Source organism: Sus scrofa, chromosome 1 (genome assembly GCF_054392235.1).
Source record: "Sus scrofa isolate SSC_HxYL_T2T_F1_AM1 chromosome 1, Sscrofa_HxYL_maternal_Yorkshire_Landrace_v2.0, whole genome shotgun sequence".
Lineage (NCBI taxonomy): Eukaryota > Metazoa > Chordata > Mammalia > Artiodactyla > Suidae > Sus > Sus scrofa.
This window is the reverse complement of record NC_139383.1, coordinates 144,572,650-144,592,220: the sequence shown is the minus strand read 5'-3', so window position 1 is coordinate 144,592,220 and position 19,571 is coordinate 144,572,650. Positions and strand designations below refer to the sequence as shown.

Sequence of the window (19,571 nt, the reverse complement as noted above, 5' to 3'; positions counted from 1 at the left end):
TATAAATCTGCTTGCTCACAGCTAGATATCAACTTAGTTGATCACTCTTTATTTCTGGAGAAACTTCTTCACTTAGTTTCAAGGACATCCTGTTCCTTCAGATTTCTCTCTACCTCACTGGTCAATTTATCTGTCCTTTTTTTGGTCCCTCCTCTTTTCTTCAAGGAGCAGAATGCTGGTGTGATACAGTGCTTAGTCCCTGTTTCTTTTCAACTCTCTGTTAACACTCACTTCCTTGGTGATATTCAGTATCACGGCATTAAATACAATTTTCATCACTATTTCATACGTTTCTTTTTTGATATCTGCTAGAGATCGCAAACTCAACATGCCGAAATCATAACTTTCCCCCTAAACTTGTACTGTCTCAGCTTATTCCCTTTCAGTTGAAGGCAATGCCATCCTCCCAAGTCCTCAGTCCAAAATACCTTGGCATCATGGTGTCATCCTCTCTTTCTCTTTCATATCCCACATTCACTACATTAGCAAATCCTGTTGACATTGCCATCTAAATATATTTAGAGTTGAATCATTGGATTTGTATCTATTGTCTCTATTAATAGCACCCTGATTTAAACCTTGATTATTTCTCTTAATGAGTTATCACAATCTCCTCCTAATTGATTATTCTGCTTCTACCCTGGCCCCTGACCATCAGTAGAGCAGCCATGACGATCCTTTGGAAACATAAGTAACATCTCAGAGTTCCTGTTGTGGCTCAGTGGTAACAAACCCAACTAGTATCCATGAGATGTGGGTTCGATCCCTGGCCTCGCTCAGTGGGTTAAGGATCCAGCATTGCCATGAGCTGTGGTGTAGGTTGCAGACTTGGCTCAGATCCGGCATTGCTGCGGCATAGGCCAACAGCTGAAGCTCTGATTTGACCCTAGCCTGGGAACTTCCATATGCCACAGGTGTGCCTCTGAAAAAAAAATAAATGTAACATCTCATCAGTTCTCTTCCTTCATATCAAATAATTGTTTCTATTTTATGCACGTGTAGCTTTACATGTCCTTGCCCTTCATATCCTCTTTGAATTACTTTTTACTACTCTCATCTACCTTGCTATTCCTTGAATATGCCAGACAGGTAGTCATTTCAGAACCTTTTATTCATTTCAGAACTTTTTTCTGCCTGTCTCTTCTATCTTGGATAAGAACATTCCAAATGTGAATTTCTCAATGAGGTGGTATATACCTTGATCACCCTATTTAAAATTGAAACTTTGTCTTAATTCCTCATACCCTGATCTACTTTTTCTTTTTTCACTAACTTGTTTCTAATATATTAACTGTTTCTTATACTTTTTTGTTTACTTTTTATGTCAATTTTTTGCTAGAATATAAACTTATCAAGGGCAGAAGTGCTTTAAAAAATGTTATGTATATATCCCAGTCTCCTGGGACAGTGTATGAATCATACTATATGGATAATAAATAGTTGTTAAATTATGACTGCTAGCCTGGGAACCTCCATATGCTGTGGGTGTGGCCCTAAAAAGCCAAAAAAAAAAAAGTTGTTAAATTAGTAAAGTAATTCACTTTATGAATTACAGTCAATTTTTGAAGGTTCTAAATGGTCATTGTTAACTATCCTACGACAAATTGCAACTGACTTGTGAGTATAGGCAAGTTACTATAGGCGGGTTCATATTATACTCTGTTTTTAAGGTTAAATCATAGATTTTTCTGATGTAATGCAGTATGTTTTTTTGACCAAAGAAGTCCCTAATCCTGTTAAGGGCACACAGAGGCATGCCTTTTTTTTTTTTTTTTTTTTTTTCCATTTGACATTTTGCCACTTTATTCATTGATCATCTAACAAAGATCTAATAAAGTGCAGCATTGGTTATTACAGATGGTTTCTGCTTATGTTTTAGGAGGCAACACCATGGTTGAACACAGACAGCAAGGGCAAATATCATTTCTCTTACTGGCATTAATTTTCAATACCTTACCTCTGGAAAGATATTGTCTAAAAGTGTGGATATTAGTAAGTGTATTTTTTTTGGAAATCAGAGGCTTATATACATCTGATTTTAATTTTCACTTTGGATTATTTTATGTCAATCCTAACTGATAGGTTATAATTGACACATGATCCTTCATTGGTCATTAGGAAACCTCCTGATTATTTTTCTTTTGTGTGTGTTTGTGTAGGCAAAGAAATATTAAACACATTTTTAATAAAAACATCTTTCCATAACACAAATATTTTCATTTCATTATATTATCAGTTTTTGTCTGCCTATATGTATATTTTTCATATTTGAATTTGTAAAATTTGTTTGCATTTAATGTTTTTTTTCTCCAAATATAACCTTCATTGTTTAGCCAACCATCTATGTGCTCAGTACTAAAGCATTGAGTTTTATAAATGTTGGAATCCAGTAACTAGAGGGGAACCCATAAAAAAGGGTACAACTCTTTCTTTTAACATAGGCTTCTTCAATTTGACGTATTTATCTCCTGTTAGATATCTGAGTGAATTTCCTCTTTAATCAGGAACAGAAAATGAAGTGATTAGATTTGTGATGAATGTTAAGTATACCATGCTACAAATCACTTTTCTAGATCTAAAACATAAAGCAGTAAAATCTTAGTATTTTCCAGAATTTCATTTCCTATTTTTAAGGAAAACATTTGCATTTAATTGATTGTTTTTATTGCTATTAGTTTGCTTTTTTCAAAACCAACAGGTACTCTCTTACAATGAGTTGCTTAATTTTCTTCTGTCTTGATTAACAATTTAGATTGTCTTGGGTTTTCAATCTGTTTTGTGAGTTTAACCCTCCTTCCCAAGTTCTATATTCATTTTGCCAGGTTGATTTAATTCACTCTCAATTAATTAATTTACAATTAATTAATTAATCCCCCTTGACAACTGCCTTAGTGGCATCACAACTCATATTAATGACGGTGTGCTTGTTCTAATTAAAATCAATATGTAGTGCCTAATGACATAGTCTTATCTACTAGAAATACTGAAGTACTAGATGAAAAACATTCTGTTTTTAGACCAAGATCCATATGACCCAATACCATTCAATAGTAAAATTGCAATAGAAATACTTATTTTGTATATTAAAATATAATATTATTAAGATCATTTATATGCCAGTCACTATATACCCTAGTAATCAACACAAATGTCTGGACATTGAAATGACATTGACTTTTAAAATCAGATAAATTATTACCCCTCCACACATGTTATTCACTTTAGATTTCTGGGATATATAATGTATTTATTCAGATGCTATCTATTTTTCTAGACTTACCATGAGATAAATTCTAACTCTGTTGCAAATATTGCTAAATTTTTAGAGTAAGGGCTTCATCTTAAAAGACTCTTTAGTTCCATTTGTGAATCTGACACTGACCTAAAGTAACATATTAAGAGGAGATGATGTTACTTCTGTATCCATCCCTGCTGGAGCACATTGATAAAAATTTATGGTGTGCTAGTATAAGAATTAAGCTATAGTCTTCTCCCAATTAAAGGGTTGCCAGTTTATTATACTCTGTATGGCAGGGAAAGCAGAGAGAGCTCATTTGATACTAGATGAAATTTGGCATAGAATTTAATATAGTGTGGGCTTTGTCTAACTAATGATTATGGCCATAATTTTAAAAAGATGTTTCAGATTATATGCATTAGGCTGAAGGGAAGCTTTGCCTTCCTGTGATGACCAAAAGGTCAAAAATATGTTTCAACAACCCAGTTTTCTAAAACCATGTTATTCTGTGCTTGTTTCTCTGACCCACATTCCTTGGTCAGCCTTATGATTTCTCCTTTTTCTCTTTGACTATTTACATCATGTAAAAAATTAGCATCTTCAGATACCATCACAGTCTAAATAAAGCCAAGCTATTAATATTAAAACAGTGCTTAATCTATGCAAATATCTGTGTGGAAAGCTATATAAAATCAAAGAAGTTCCTGCTCTTGGAGAGTTAACACATACATTTTTTTCTTAATGTCTAGTTCTCCCTTCTCAACAGTCAGAAATGATCAATTTTTATTTTTTAATATCCCATTTATCTTTACTTTTATTCAAATCCTTTCACTTTAGCTTCTTTTTGAAGATTCTTATTATTTTATTTGTATTAACTCGCCGCAATATTTTACTCCCAAATTTAGAAGAGTTTCTTTTTAGTCCTTTAGTTTATTCTCTAATGAACCATTGAGCAACGTAACCCCTATCTCATATCTTATGTGGAATAGTGAAAGCTTACTTCAGGAGAAATGCAAAACAAACAAACACTAGTTCTGTAATGTATCTGTGAGATGCAATTCAAATTATTTAGCCCCTGGGAATCACTGGTTATACAATATAAAATAAAGCACCTTTCAAGGGAATAACCTAACATGAGCATTTCTCCTTATCAATGCCAATATTAATCTTTGTTTGAAACCTATATGGAGGGTAATTCTAGTAAATCTGGTAACCAGGGTAGTTTGTGCATTCAATGACATGTACTAAAATAGCAAATCAACATTTTAAGTTTAGAAGACTCTTGGGCTTTCTGTTTTTAATCAGCCTATTGATTCTCTTGCCCAATTGCCTCTACCACCAAACACAGGCACACAAGTCTGGCATACACTATTCATTATCAAACCCAGCCACTAACATTGACTTTTCACTTGTATACATTAAGGCACTTTGGGATCTATCATGAGGTGTGAAGAATGATTGTTGAGATCACTGATCTGGTACTATTCTTCATTGTACAAACAATATCCATAAGGCAATGTGACCATTCACCTCTCCTCTGTGTCATTTTAACCTAGACCCATAGATGACTACATTTTAAATACTTAAAAAAAAAATACGACAGACTAAATAATTTAAGAAATACAAAATAGTGTTCAGTTTTAAATGAAATGTCTTCCCACCCTGTTTGAGTTCCTACTCCCAAAAGAAAACATGTTCTTTGTTTATGTGTCTTTCCATATTCATTACACTGTCTTTACATATCTCTATCTATGGTTCTACCTTCCTTTAAAAAATACATATAGTGACAGTTTTGTTTTTTGTCTTTTCTAGGACTGCTCCCGTGGCATATGGTGGTTCTCAGGCTAGGGGTCCAATCAGAGCTGTAGACACTGGCCTATGCCAGAGCCACAGCAACATGGGATCTGAGCTGTGTCTTCGACCCATACCACAGCTCACGGCAATGCCAGATCCTCAACCCATTGAGCAAGGCCAGGGATCGAACCCGCAACCTCATGGTTCCTAGTCAGATTCATTAACCACTGCACCACAACGGGAACTCCTTATAGTGACAGTTTATATAGATGATTACAAAGTGACTTTTGTACACTAAAAATATCGGTTGAATAATTCCAATTAATTTATGTAGGCACTCCCCCTCAAGGAAGTGAAGTATGATTTTTCTACTTCTTAAGTGTGACATGCTCATGGGACCTTTTTTCTAAAAGGTACAGTATGGAAAGGGAGAAAAAGAGGAACTTACAGTGGAGAAAACTGGGAAACACTACTTTAGTCAGGTGATCCAGGTTAAGTGATAAAGTCATGTTGATAAGTCATCAGTAATCAGTGCTGTAGATAGCATGTACCCTAGATATCATGTGATAAGAATGATATACCTCTATAGTCTTCCTTCCCATCCCTCATCCTTCTCTGGTCATGAGAAACACAACAGACAAACCCAAATTAAAGGGCATTGTGCGCAACACCTGACCAATACTCCTCAACACAGACAAGGCCATCAAAAACTAGAGAAATCTGAGAAATTTTCACAGTCTAGAGAAGCCTGAGGAGACTTTAAATATAATGCGATATCCAATGGGGTCCTACTGAACAGCACAGGGAACTGTGTGATTGTGTCACTTAGCTTTACAACAGAAATTGAAGAGACGTAAATCAACTATACTTTAAAATAAATAAGTGCTGTCTTGGATGGGGTCATAGAACTGAAAAAGGACATTAGATAAAAAATAAGGAAATCTAAATAAAGTATGGATCTTAGTTATTACTAATCTACCATTATTGGTATTGGTTATTATAAACTTATTGTCGTACTTGGGTATGGGGAATATGGGAACTTTCTTTACATTCTTGCAACTTTTCTGTAGTTCTAAAATTATTCTAAAATGCAAAGAATATATATATATATAGTTATTTAAATTTTTTGAGGGTATAGTTGACTTAGAATGTTGTGGTAATTTCATGTACAAAGCAAAGTGAATCAGTTCTTTTTCAGATTTTTTTCCCATATAGGTTATTATAGAATATTGAATAGATTTCTTTGTGTTATACAGTAGGTCTTTGTTAGCTATCTATTTTTTATATGGTAAGGTATATATGTCAATCCCAAACTCCTAATTTATCCCTCCCTGCCACGCTTTCCCTTTTGTAAGCATAGGTTTGATTTTAGAATCTGTGTGTCTGTTTCTATTTTGTGAATAAGTTCTTCTGTATCATTTTTTATTAAATTCCACATATAAGTGATATTATATGATATTAATCATTCTCTGTCTGACAGTTCATTTAGTATAGTAATCTCTAAGTCTATCCATGTAGCTGCAAATGGCATTATTTCATTCTTTTTTTATGGCTGAGTGATATGCCGTAGTATGTATATAGGCATATATATATGAATCAGTTTATTGTACACCTGAAACTAACACAACAATTGTAAATCAACTATATATCAATAATGATTTTTAAAAAGCCACACACATAGGAGTTCCCACTGTGGCACAGTGGGTTAAGGATCTGACTGCAGCACTGGAGGCTCAGGTTTGATCCTCGGCCCAGTGCAGTGGGATGAAGGATCCAGAATTGCTGCAGCTGTGTCATAGGTCTTAGCCATGGTTCAGATTTAATCCCTGGCCTAGCAACTTCCATATGCTGCAGGTGGAGCCATAAAAAAAAAATAAAGCCACACACACACAAAATAGTTTGTTGATTGTTGAAAAAGTATCCTTTGTGCATAGATGTATTTTTATTGTTGTTTACTATCATAAGCTACCTGGTATAAGAATTTACATATTTCAGATATGGTTTAGCTTTTGGAAATAAATTATAATTTTAGATAGATTGTATGAGATATTCAAAATTACTTTGTAGACATTCTCTTCACATCTTCAATTTTATATAGTATATGACTAAATAAATGTAAGGCTGCTTCATTTAAAACAAAGTTACTAGAAAATAAAATGTGAATAATTTCCACAGCTAAAAGTGTTCTGCATTCATATTACTCTTGGACTATATAGAATTTAACATTTTCATCAATGACGAAGTAGATTTCATGCAGTTCTCCTGAGGTGAACATAACTTAATTGGATTCTAAGCCTGGATAATAGGTTAAAGTTACAAGAGAACAAAATAATACACATACTTGGAAAAGATTGGCTGGATTTAATCATAGCTATAGAATTAACTGTGTGTTACTAGATATAGTAATTTGACCCCTAATCAACAATACACAGTATTTTACAATAATGTGCAAATTTGGCGTATGTAACTAACACTACTTAACAGATATTCAGGGTAGGGCTAAGGCGACTTCTGAACAGGAGCACAGAGCTTATCAGGTTAATCAGACAGACAGAGGTGGTCCTGGAAGCCAGGCCTGCTCAAAATACCAGCTATAGAAGTACGAGAATATATAGTGAGGCAGATAGAAAATGGTATTTAGAGAGAGGAAAAGAGTCAGAGTTGGGAAGGTTCAGCAAGAAATAACCTTGAAATTCATTAAATTGGTAGAAGAGGCCATAGGAACCAATATGAATGTCAACATCTGGACCATTTGCCAGGAGTGCCTATTTTCATATCTTTGTACCTTGTAAATGCTTCTCCCTTTACCTGGAACACTCTTCTTTTCCATTTTCATTAACTCCAATTTGATCTTTACACGTCAGTTCTGATATTAAATATTAGGCAGTGGGGGAAGGTGGCTAACTCTCCAGGTTGAGTTAGGTGTCCCTCCTTTTTGACTTCATGGTGCCCTGAACTTCCTGTCTAATGGAGAAAGATCCATTGGCCTGACCATTGTTTCTGTTATCTGTGAGTCTCTTGCCATCATTTGGCATGGACTCTAGTCTTTTTTGTTATTTGAATCTCTGTATGTTCCATCCTTACTGCAATGTATAATCAAAGTAAATATTCAACCTGTACTTACAGAATAGAAGGATTGGCAAAAATGAGGCAGGGTGCACAGATTGAGGGCTTTCAAGTATTTGACAGGGTATCAACAGAGAAGGACCTAGACTCCAATATTTGGTGATTCAGTGCAGACATCATGAGCCATGAGGCAAACCTTAATTAACACCCTGCATTATTCAGATCCCAACACTTAACCTATACACAATCTGCAAACACACAACCAAAAGCAGATTTTAGAAAACTGAAAGGAACTAGTGACACAAAAATGACAATTCGTAGGGAAATAAGACTCAAGAAAAAAGAACAAAGGAATTGACACTTTGTTTCTTTAGCAGTCTGAATTAGAAGGCAATTTAATTAAAATCTTCATGGAGACAAGGAATTTCCATTTGAACCAAAGACAGAAGAGAAAACGAACACAAACTTAAATACAAGAAAAAATTACCGAACAGTTACAATTGTTTATCATTAAGATACATTTAGGGAAGTGATCATACAACTGTATTCTTGAGATATATATATATATATATATTTTAATCTACTGGAGTTAATTTATACCTAAGCCTATATAAAGTTGAGTGAGTTAAATGATTGCAAAATGCTTTGTCCAGTGCTAAGATTCAATGATTTCAGTGCTGAGAGTTCATTTCCACTTCTAACATTCATCCTGGAGATGTGTGATTCTCAAAGTAAACTTTAAGATAAAGCATTACAGTTAGGATCTTCCCAAATGATCTCCTCTAAGTTGTTCTACACACTTGAGCCTCTGATGGTCATGAATCATGGCTAATCTCTTAGAAACATATTTCTTCAGATAACATCAGTTTCTCTTAAAATATGGAGAGTAAAGAAGGACTGCACTTCTGTATGCTTCTGCTGAGAATGGATGTAGACATTTACTTGAGACAGAAGAAGTTAAGATCAGTTGGGGTTGGTATCTGGTTTATAAACAGGTGGTTCTTCGTACAAAACCCCAGCTGACCCAAAGCAGCATCTGGCTTGTTCCTTGTGGTAATTATGTGCTTAGACAAAACTCCCCTTATATTTTCTTTTAGTCATATTTGCAAGGTATTGCCAAACCAGATAAAATCTACTTTCTTTGTCAGCCTGGTAACTTATTCTTCAATAGTAGTTTAAAACAATCTCTGAAAATTTAATACATAGTAATACTAATGCCATGAGACTATTTATTTCAGGTGTTATTTAACTAGTTATGAAAGCACTTGAGTTTTACAACAGTGAAATAAGTTCTGTTATTATGCTGTTTCAAGGGCTGTGAAGCCTTTCCTAAGCAGCTGAAGAAGAGATACTCCCCTTCTTCCTCCCGTTTACTTCTGCACTTAAATCTCTGGGAAAAAATACTCCAAAAGACCTAAAAACAAAAGGCAAGATGAGCACATTCAAGTTTTCTTTTAACCTTGTAGCTCTGATATGCAAGTAGCAAATTTTCACTTGAAAAATAATCCCTCACAACCACTACCCCCTCCTTGTAATGGGAAAAGAAAAAAAAAAAAAAAAGGCCCAAGGCAAACATAATCAACTATTCTAGGAAAAATTTAAAATATGTATGCAGCCATAGGGAATTCCAGTATTTGAGTGGAAATACACAGTTCCAACTGCAAGATGCTGTTAGGGTTACAGTGCTCTGGCCACTTAGACTGAACGTGAAAAAAGGCATTAATTAAGTAATAACGATCAAGGTATGGGGCATTTCCTGGGGATTAATGACCAGCTGGGGAAGTTGATAGCCCACAGTGCAGCCAAGGGCCATTAACCCCAGCTGGTCATCAATTCCTAGGCCCTGTGTTATAGTCATTATTGCTATCATAAGCCAAAAATGAAAAGCAAATAGGTCTATGGATTACTTTTATGGATGATGCAGTTTCAATTGGTATCTACAGGGCATTCCTGGAGAATGAATGCAGTGTCTGTGAGCCAATCAGGTGCTTCGACATTCCATTCTACTTAGGATGCTGCCTGGGAGGAATGGAGGGCGAATGAGGTAGGCAGCCAACGGTTGAAAAGTTTTAAGTCTCTGTTGACACTTGAGAGCTATTGAAACCATAAATACCACATGGAGGAAGATTCAGAGAAAGGAAAGAAAATGTGCTATGTAGGTAGGTGTGCGTGTTTTCTTGTGGGTGCCCCAGTTTGGTGCCTTTATTGTGAAGTGGCAAAAAAAAAAAATCATTGAATGGTAATGAGACTCCTAGAAGACAGAACGTGCCAATTTGCAGAAGGAAAAGAGAGAGATGAAAGGACAATGTTCTCTATTGAAAAAAAAATACACATACATTAAAAATAAAGAATATGAGGCACTGTCAACCTACAGTGATCAGATTGGACAGATAGAAATTAATTATATTTGGTTTAAGAAGCTGTTTCTGCAGCCTTGGTCAATTTTAAAAAGCACATTAGAAGATATCTCAAACTGACTTTCCAATTACCATGGATGGCAGCAAAGTGCATTGAAACAAAACTCATTTTAAATGGGTAAATGCATTCCATGCTGACTGACAATATTTTAAAAATTCATAAATTTAGTCACTGGTCAAGCTGTTTTGAAGGTGATTCTGAGGAGAGTTGACTTTTGCTAAAGGAGAACAATATTAATGGGAGCCCTTCACTGTCCAATTAATAATTTCAAATAAGAAGCTGCTGTGGGACAGTGTGTTCCTGCCGTAAGATGCCAGGGGTTAAGAAATGTTGAACTGAAAAATAATTTTGTACCAGAATTTCACTTTTAGTTTTTAAAGAATTTTACAAAGCTAATGCCAATATTTTCCTAATACTTTATAGTGGTTCGAGAGATGTGTTTTCTAATAGATATATATAAGAAATGAAGAAATTGGGCATTAGGCAATGCCTACTTGTCTACTATGAACAAGCCCTGAAAAATCAAACTTTTTCAGTGAAGATGAACAGCTTGCAGAACAAAATAAAATGTGTCCACACACACACACATTCACACAGATACCCATCCCACTCCATCAGAAGCAAAGGTTAAAGCTAGGCTGAAGGAAGATTAACAAAAACTCAAAGACAATAAAGTGTTTCTGTGGCTGAGTGGTAAATAATAAAAGCATACCTTATTAAATACAAATGGCATTACTTTGTTTCTACGCCATGGTTTTATCAGCATCATTTTTTATCTGTGATGGCAGAACATTTCAAATAGGGGGATTCATTTTATTTTTAACATGGATATGGTTTTAAACTCAAAGCATAGATTACAGTCTATGTTTCTCTGACTCCCCAGTATGCAGAGAAGAATCAGCCAACTGACAGTAATCCCTGAATGTTGAAATTCTCTTCAGTTCATCTAATATTCTTCACATGTTCCTGGGTGATTAAAGGTGGGTAGGAGAAATTCACAAACTTGTTTGTATCATCTACCTATTCATAATATAATATATCTGAGCAAAATAAATCATGTTACATGATTTATTTTTAACTTTTCAACTTTACTCTCCTCCAAAATGTTGTTTACTCTCAGGGTTTCAGATTTCCATTTAAGTGGATGACTTCCAAATCTCCATTTTCAGCACTAATCTCTCACTCAAACGTCAGTACTCAATTTATAACAAGCTTCAGGACCTCTATATCTTATGGTCTTGCTGACTCCTGCTTTCCAATAGCTCACCAACTGAAACTGGCACATTTCCTATACCCCCTCTCTCTTTTCAAAATCTCACTCTTGGTGTCTAGAACTGCAGTTTTTCCATTCATCCAGGCTAAAGACCTTGCAGTTATCCTCAGTATGCTTCTCCATCATTCCACATAACCAGATTGTCACCAAATCCTAATAGGTCTTCATATGCAGAGTACTTCATACCTTTCCTTAGACGCCTTCATTTTATCTTCCCTACTTCCATTGTCATTAGATGAATGGGCTGATATACGTGAAGGGAGCTTTCTTTTGGCTGGGCATGCTTGTCAACATTTCAATCAGCTAACTTGGATGAAGTATAGAAATCACTATCAGATAGGAAGATGGCAGGAGTCTGAAAGGAACAGGGCGTATTTTGCATAAAAGGGTCAGAATCTATGGGATGTAGATTCACCACCCCCTTACTTGATAATCTCCTCATTGAAGTATAGCTGATTTATAAGGTTGTGATAACTTTTGCTGTACAATAAATTGATTCAGTCATACATACACACATATCCATTTTCTTCCAGATTCTTTTCCCACATAAATTATCACAGAATATTGGGTAGAATTCTCTGTGCTATACAGCAGGTCCCCATTGGCCAGTCATTCCATATACCACAGTCTGCATATGCCAATCCCCAACCCCCAGTCCATCCCTCCCACCCACACCCTACTGTCCCCTTTGGTAATCATAAGTTTTTCAGAGTCTGTGAGTCTGTTTCTGTTCTATAAGTAAATTCATTTGTATCTTTTTTTTTCTTTTAGATTCCACATAAAGTGGTATCATGTGATGTTTGTCTCTCACTGGCTGACTTACTTCCCTTGGTATGATAGTTTCTACGGTCATGCATGTTGCTGCAAATGGCATTATTTAATTCTTTTTTATGGACTCATTTGTTCATTAGTTGTCAGAGCCCACTTTATTTTATTGTCATAATTATTTCCTGCATACATACCTTTCTAGTGGTTTTACCTGTCTAGTTCTTGAAGACGTTTGAATTTTCCACCTCTGATTTGAAAGATTTCTTCCATTTGTGAGATTTTAGGCTTCTCTCCCTCAACATAAAAATCTCTTCTTTATGTACATAGTCCACTATCCTTATTGGTTCCGTTGTCATTTTCTTCATCTGGGGCAGCACTTCCTCCCTATCTATGCTTTTAAAAGATATTATGAAGCCTAAATTCTATAAGAACTCATCCTTATTTTCAGTCCCAAATCTTTCAGAGATTATTGTCCAATGTGCCACCAATAAAATAGCACTTTCATTCTTCAATATAGAACTAAGCAATTTGAACGTAAAGCAAAGAAGAGAGACTGCCTTGGAGGATCTAGTAAAGTATGAGACAACTGGGCCTTATAACTGAAGCTTTGAATTGGGCAGACTTATCCATTTTGTCCTGGGTGGTAAGACATAGGCAGAAGCAAACTTGAGCTCTCTGCAGCAAGGATTGTTCACAAGAGGAAGAAGAACAGAGTAGAACTATACATTCTCAGTGGTCCTTTCCAAGCTAAACTGTAAGAAAAAGGTAGTCTTCCTCCCTAAGGGTAGGGTGAAACCCAGAATTACAGTTTTTTGGCTGTGCTTACAGCATACAGAGTTTTCCAGGCCAGGAGTCAAACTTACATTGCAGCAATGGCCCAAGCCACTGCAGTGACAACATCAGATCCTTAACCTGCTAGGCCACCGGGGAACTCCAGACATACACTTTTTCAATTTCCTTCATAGGAAGGAAGCATAAGGCATAGAAAAGATATGTTTTCCATTAACATTGGTATTTTTTTTGCTAATTACCTTATATGTGTAGTTCTAATTTCCCCAGAAGATAAGATGTTTGAGAGCAGGCACTTGCCATATTTTCTTTAACTCAAAGTGCCTAGCACTGAGAAAAGACTTTATAAATTCTAAATACCATAACATGATATAAAGAGCAATGAATAAGAAGTCTAGAGACTGGAGTTATAGTCCTATCTTGGCCAATGTGAGATCTTAATGTCTCCAGGCCTCAATTTCTTTTCTGTGAAATGGGGGGATTGAAAAAGAGTATGATCCAGGAGGGAGTCATAGACGTAAAAGCCATCAATGTGGTTGAAATAGAGTACATTAATTGGTTACAAGAGTGTGTTCAGAAGTTAAAATGAAACAAAATGTAGTTATTCACTGATCTTGGAGAACTGACCTGCCATAATTGAATTTAATATTAGTGAAAGAACTTGAATATCTACGTAAGCATCTGATGACATAAATGTCTTTTCCACAGTTAGTTCCCATATGCAGGTGCCTAGAGCTGCCTCCCTGATTCTTCCTGGACAGAGTAGTACACTCCATACTTATCTTTTTCCGTCTTATCTTTAAAATATTAATGTTCTAATCTTGGCAAAGTGTTCTGGAGGATAAGGATTTGGTAACCTAATTCACACAAAGGTAAGGGGTTCATATTATGTATCCATTCATAGCAGAATTATAGGAAAGTGTTATACTCTGGGTGGGAAGAAATTTGGACATGAACTCTTCCCAGCATTTCTCATACAATATTCCATAGGTTATCTGTTCAGTCTATGCACACTTATAAAGCAAATTCAGCCTCTGTTTGAGAGAGATGATGAACGTGCATGTGCGTGGGGTGGGGTTGTATGTCATGCACCATAAAGGCAGGCTGACAGGGAGGTCCATGTCTGGCTATTCCACATAAAAGTGGATTATCCTGAGAAATATCTTGACGTGTATAAATCTGCTTTGATTCTCAAGGGATGAACTAGATAACTTAGTAGGTTTTTTTTTTTTTTTTTTTTTTTTTTGTCTGTCTCTATTTCCTGAGATCTTTTCTAAAAAAAAATGGGGGTCTCACATGTTGGAACAATTATCCAAGAATATTTCATCCCTGAGAAAAATATAACCCCTGAGTTTCTGCCAAAGTCAATGAGATCTATGGCAGCTTGCCTTCTGCACACAGACCTTGCACATTAACACTTTAAGGACGTGAGCAGGGAGCATGGTTCACTGTCTCTTGTAGCTCACTAGTGAATGAAGGAGCTCACTTGTGCTACAGGACCTCAAGGAAGGTGCCCTATGGCACCTGAGGATGTTTTTATTACAAATTCCATGCTAAATGGGCTCATTCTGTTTTTAGGGTTGCCAGTCATTTGCTGTAAACATCATTTCTTTGCATGTAACTGACAACTTAAAATATTTGAGGCAGTCTTTAAAGTCAGAGTATACAGTGACACAGATCACCAGTATATTCTCTCTACTTCCTGATTGCAAAGTTAACTCCACTTCCCAGCCCTGCTTTGCAGGTAGGTGTAGCCATGAAACTGTTTCTGTCAAAGGGATGTGAACAGAAAGGACATAGCCACTTCTGGGCCTGCCCCATTAAAGCTTCCCCACTTCTGACTCTTCGTCTTCTTTTCCCTTTCCAGTTAGCTAGAATGAAGTTAGCCCCCAGGGTGACACTGGGAGCCACGTGTTGAAGACAGCAACACCTGATTCTCTGGCTCATCTCTTAATGGGATCTACCCAACTAGACACTCCACAAGACTATTATGAGAGTGAGACATTACCTTTTACTGTGTTAGGTAACTGATATTTGCAGCTTTATCTCTTATAGTGGTTAACATTGTCTTGATCAGTACAATTAGGATCACATTAATTTTCCTAAAGGTCATTATTATATTGAATGCTTTTTAGCGTGGACAGTATGCTATTTTGGTATGTTAAAATCATGTCTGATGGGAAATTACATTCTTTAACTAGGGGGTTTTACTTTCTTGCATATCCAGCCTCTACTAACTCAACATTTTCCGATTCTGCCTAATCTTACCTTAGCTTATACTGACACCATTCACCTTCCCACTTTATTCTTTCTTCCTTTGCTTCTTCCCTTCATTTTTCAACTCTTTTGTCTCTCTTTTCTCACTTGGCACGTTCATTCATTCATTCAGCTAGTATTAACCACATATCTGTTACATATTAGATGTTTGCTGGGTACTGAGTTGATGGTGGTAAGGAAACAGACTTGGTTCTTCTTTTAGCTCATGGAGTCTTTGGTGGGATGTGGGAGATTGAAAATAAACAGAGAAATAACCAGATAAATTCATAGTTATAAATTATGATCAGTATTATGAAGGAAATAAATATGATCCAGGGATGCACAGTAATGATGGAGGGGTGCAGAGAACCCTGACTAGAGAGGATTATCACAGAAGGTTCTCAGGAAGTGCTATTTCAGCTGTGAACTGAGGAAAGTAGAAAATTAAGTGAAAAATTAAGGGAAGAAGCCCTCCAGTGTGTGCAGTGGCCCTCAGGCAGGAAAGTATTTTTCAGGTTGAAAGAATTGAAGGAAGCCACTGTGATTGCAGCTCTGTGGATAACGGGGAGAACTTCATTGAAAAGATGAAATTAGAGGGTATATGGAGTTGTACAGGGTTTCAAGTATTATGGGAAGGAGTGTGGCATTTATCAGAAGTGTGATGAAAAACTATTGAAATATTTTGAGTAAAAAAGTAAATTAGTGTTTTAAAAATGCTCTAGCTTTTGTGTAGAAAATAGATGGTAGAGTGCCCGTAAAGAATGATAATCAGCAAGGAGAGTTTCATGGTTGTCCAGGTGAAACGCAATGGAATTGGGACTGGAAGAAGAGGCAGGGGGATTAACAGAGGTCAATGTATTTGCAGCACTATTTTAAATGTCCATGTGACATCCAAGTTGAGATGTTAAACAGGAATTTAGATAACATGAATCTGAAGATCAGAGGAAGGTTTGTGCTTCAAATATAAATTTGGGAGTTGTATGTAGGGTACAGTATTTTAGTCACAGACAAGAGTAAAAGACCCAAGGCCTCTATTTACACTCGCAGTGTGCTTTTTGGGTTGAAAGTTCTTATAAAGGGAAGTAGGATACTAAAATGTCATTCAAACATGACAGTAATCAACTCACAACAATAAGAAATATATTTCCAAGTGGTTCTCAGAGAAGGTGATACCTGCATCAAGGAATCTGCATTCCCCTTTCAGTTGTAAAGGTGCCAGGTTTACAAAAAAAAAAAAAAAAGAAAAAGTTGATATGGAGGTTTGTAACCTTTTACACTAGTGAATTTCCCGAAGGGCAAAGGGATTGGATTTGAAAGGAAATAGGTAGGAACCAGGAAGTTGCTTGTTGGACAATGACAACCCTCAGTTTAACCTTAGTCTATGCTATGGGTTGAGTCAACCCCACCCCAGTGACAGTCAAGAATGAATTTTGGAGGGAGAGCCCTGGCTGGGTGATGGTCTGCTTTGGTGCCAGGTCTCAAGTGTGGAGATCCATGCGTGTGACCACCTGTGAGACTCATCACCTGATGTGCCCTGAGGTAAAGATCCAGTGGAAAGGGTATGCCTGGCTAAAATGTGAACTGAACCCTCTCTCCTTTCCCAGGCAATTAAAGAGCCTCGTTGCACACTTGGAGACACTGTTCACACAGGCGATTCTTCTGCTATTAGAGAAGCAGATTGACTCCATTTTGATCATCCTGCCCTCGTCTGCTTGGCAAGCGCAGTGTGATGTCCATATGCTCTATTGTTCCCGTCAGCAGGGCGCTAACATTTCTTTTGCTGCTGCTCTCACTTCTGTGGGGGATGTTTTTTTAGCCCCCTTTTCAATGTTGCCAACACATACATATATATTTTTAAAACATAGCACTTATTCTGGAGCTGCAGAAGGTGTGAGCGCTGTGTCCTCTAGCCATGGTACTGCATTTTCATTCAAACTCGGCTCCCTGCCTTCAAATGCAGCGTAGATTAATTTTCCAAAGAGGTACAGATCACCAGTAAGTGGCAGTAGCCTGGCTTAAAGACAGGCTGCACTTACACTTCAGAGGCAACTGCCTGGAACTGGGAAAGGGTTGCAGCCAAACGGAATTTATTAGCGGGATCTATAGAATGTGTTTGAAGAGCTACGGTGGTGTGAGCCGGCAGGCACACAGGTTGGCCCACCATCACACAAAGTCAAACAGGCCAACTGCTCAGGGGATTCAGACTGGCATGCCTTGTCAGCATTTCTTTATTTCCTCCTGCAGAGAGACACAAATGGAACAAATTTTCAGTCCCAGTGACTTATGCTTCTTGTTCAGTTTCCCTTCTTCCTTAGAGCTTCCTTCTATGTTCTCAGCCCCCACCTTGGCGTCTCTTCCCCAGATGGTGCTAAGGAAGCAATTGTTTCTTTAGTGGTTCCAGCTGATTCCCTCCCTGCCAGTACCTGGATTTCCTGTTGGGCTGGATTTTTAGTGGGGGAGAATTTTTCTCAGTTCCTCAAGTAAGGGTTTTAAACTCCATATTCAATGAGAGGGCTGTGGAATTTGGCTTCTTTACAAGAACTAATCAATGTAAAGTGGGGGCTACACTGCACCTGATTTTCCCGGAGACCCCCACAGGAATGGGAAAGATCATTTCTTCTTCTTGGGGGTATGGAGCATTCAAAACCCATTTTAGAATGTTGATTTAGTCCTTCCAGATGACTTCTTTGCAGAACACCTTCCTGATAGGGATCATTCAAACTCCACTGGAGATAGCACGATGTGGGCGGGAAGCAGACCGCCTTGGCAGCCAAACTCATGTGGACTCAGATGTTAGCTCCATCTTTACTGACTGGGTGACCTCGGGAAAGCCAGCCTCAGTTTCCCTCTCAGCCAACTGAGGTAAGAATCTGGTGGTGTGACTCAGAATTTGGGGAGTGGGGCAGGAGAACCATCTGATATTGTAGTGATAGGTCTTCCTGTGGGATAACTGTCCTGGTTTGTCAACATTTTAGATTTTTGTCATGAAGGAAATCTTGTAATTTGAACAATTTCAAAACAAATAGACTTAAAATCTTTTCTCCCCACACAACAGCCAATTTTATGCGAACACATTTCACAGCCTATTCCTTTTTTGACAAAAATCTGAACCCTCTGTATTTAGTCAAGGTAGATAGGAATTGCCCTCCAATTCTCTCCTCCCTCCCCAACAGCCCTCAGCATCAGGATTAAGTCAGGTAATGTTGTTACATGTCTGGAAGTCAATTTGAACTATTTGAGATTTAAGTGACTAAACTGACTTCTTATCTCAATTTGCCTCCACATTCAATTTTGAATACCAAACTCTCAAAAGTAGTTTAAACTTTCTCATTTGACAACATGGATATTGTAATTATCAGTAGTTATTCTGAAACTGCTACTGTTAACTGTTGTTGATAAAGCATCTCTGTAAGTGTGGTGGGGAGTTTTTTCCATTCCCTTTCATAATTTGGGTAAATTTTATCTGAGTGTGAAGAAGCTCACAGCAGTAGTTTAAAAGAGAACCACAATGTCTGGTCATTCCCACCAGACAGATCTCTGCCATATGAATATTTAGGGAGCCCCAAAGAGTCCATTAAAAACAAAGTTGAACTCTACCTATTTATAGATTACCTCTTTTTGTAATTACACTATGTTTCAGCAACTAATGAGAATGAAACTTCTTAACAAAAACAACTGACTTTCCATAACATGAATTAAAGGAGAAATTAAGGTCAATTCTGTTTCAAATAACTGTCTCTAAAGGGAAAAAAAAAAATCTCTTCATTAATCAAAAGCATCCAGATCTACTTCCCCCTCTTAATCCAGGTATATAGAAACTCCTAACACTTGTGACCAATCTCTGTCTGCTCTAATGGATATTTGGAACCTTTATTGATTTGGGTAAATTTGCTTCTTCTAAGGTCAATAATGATAAATGAGTCATGTTCTGCATGAAGTGACTTGGTACTTTGAATTAAATGATTGTAA

General features: G+C 36.9%; 1 protein-coding gene across 7 annotated transcripts in view; it reads left to right on the top strand.

The window, feature by feature from the left end:
- The window catches only part of LOC102166428 (uncharacterized), a 531,894-nt gene that overhangs the window by 287,622 nt on the left and 224,701 nt on the right, over positions 1-19,571 (top strand). For 2 of the 7 annotated variants that reach the window (XR_014814721.1, XR_014814720.1), the window contains exon 1: positions 18,388-18,464. The exons of 1 other annotated variant lie outside the window; for it this stretch is intronic. The gene's annotated coding sequence lies outside the window, so the exon portion shown is untranslated. Of the gene's footprint in view, positions 1-10,041; positions 10,143-11,399; positions 11,497-18,072; positions 18,465-19,571 lie in introns of those variants that run through there. 4 more of the 7 variants (XR_014814706.1, XM_084975226.1, XR_002345578.2 and 1 more) reach the window with 4 other exon arrangements.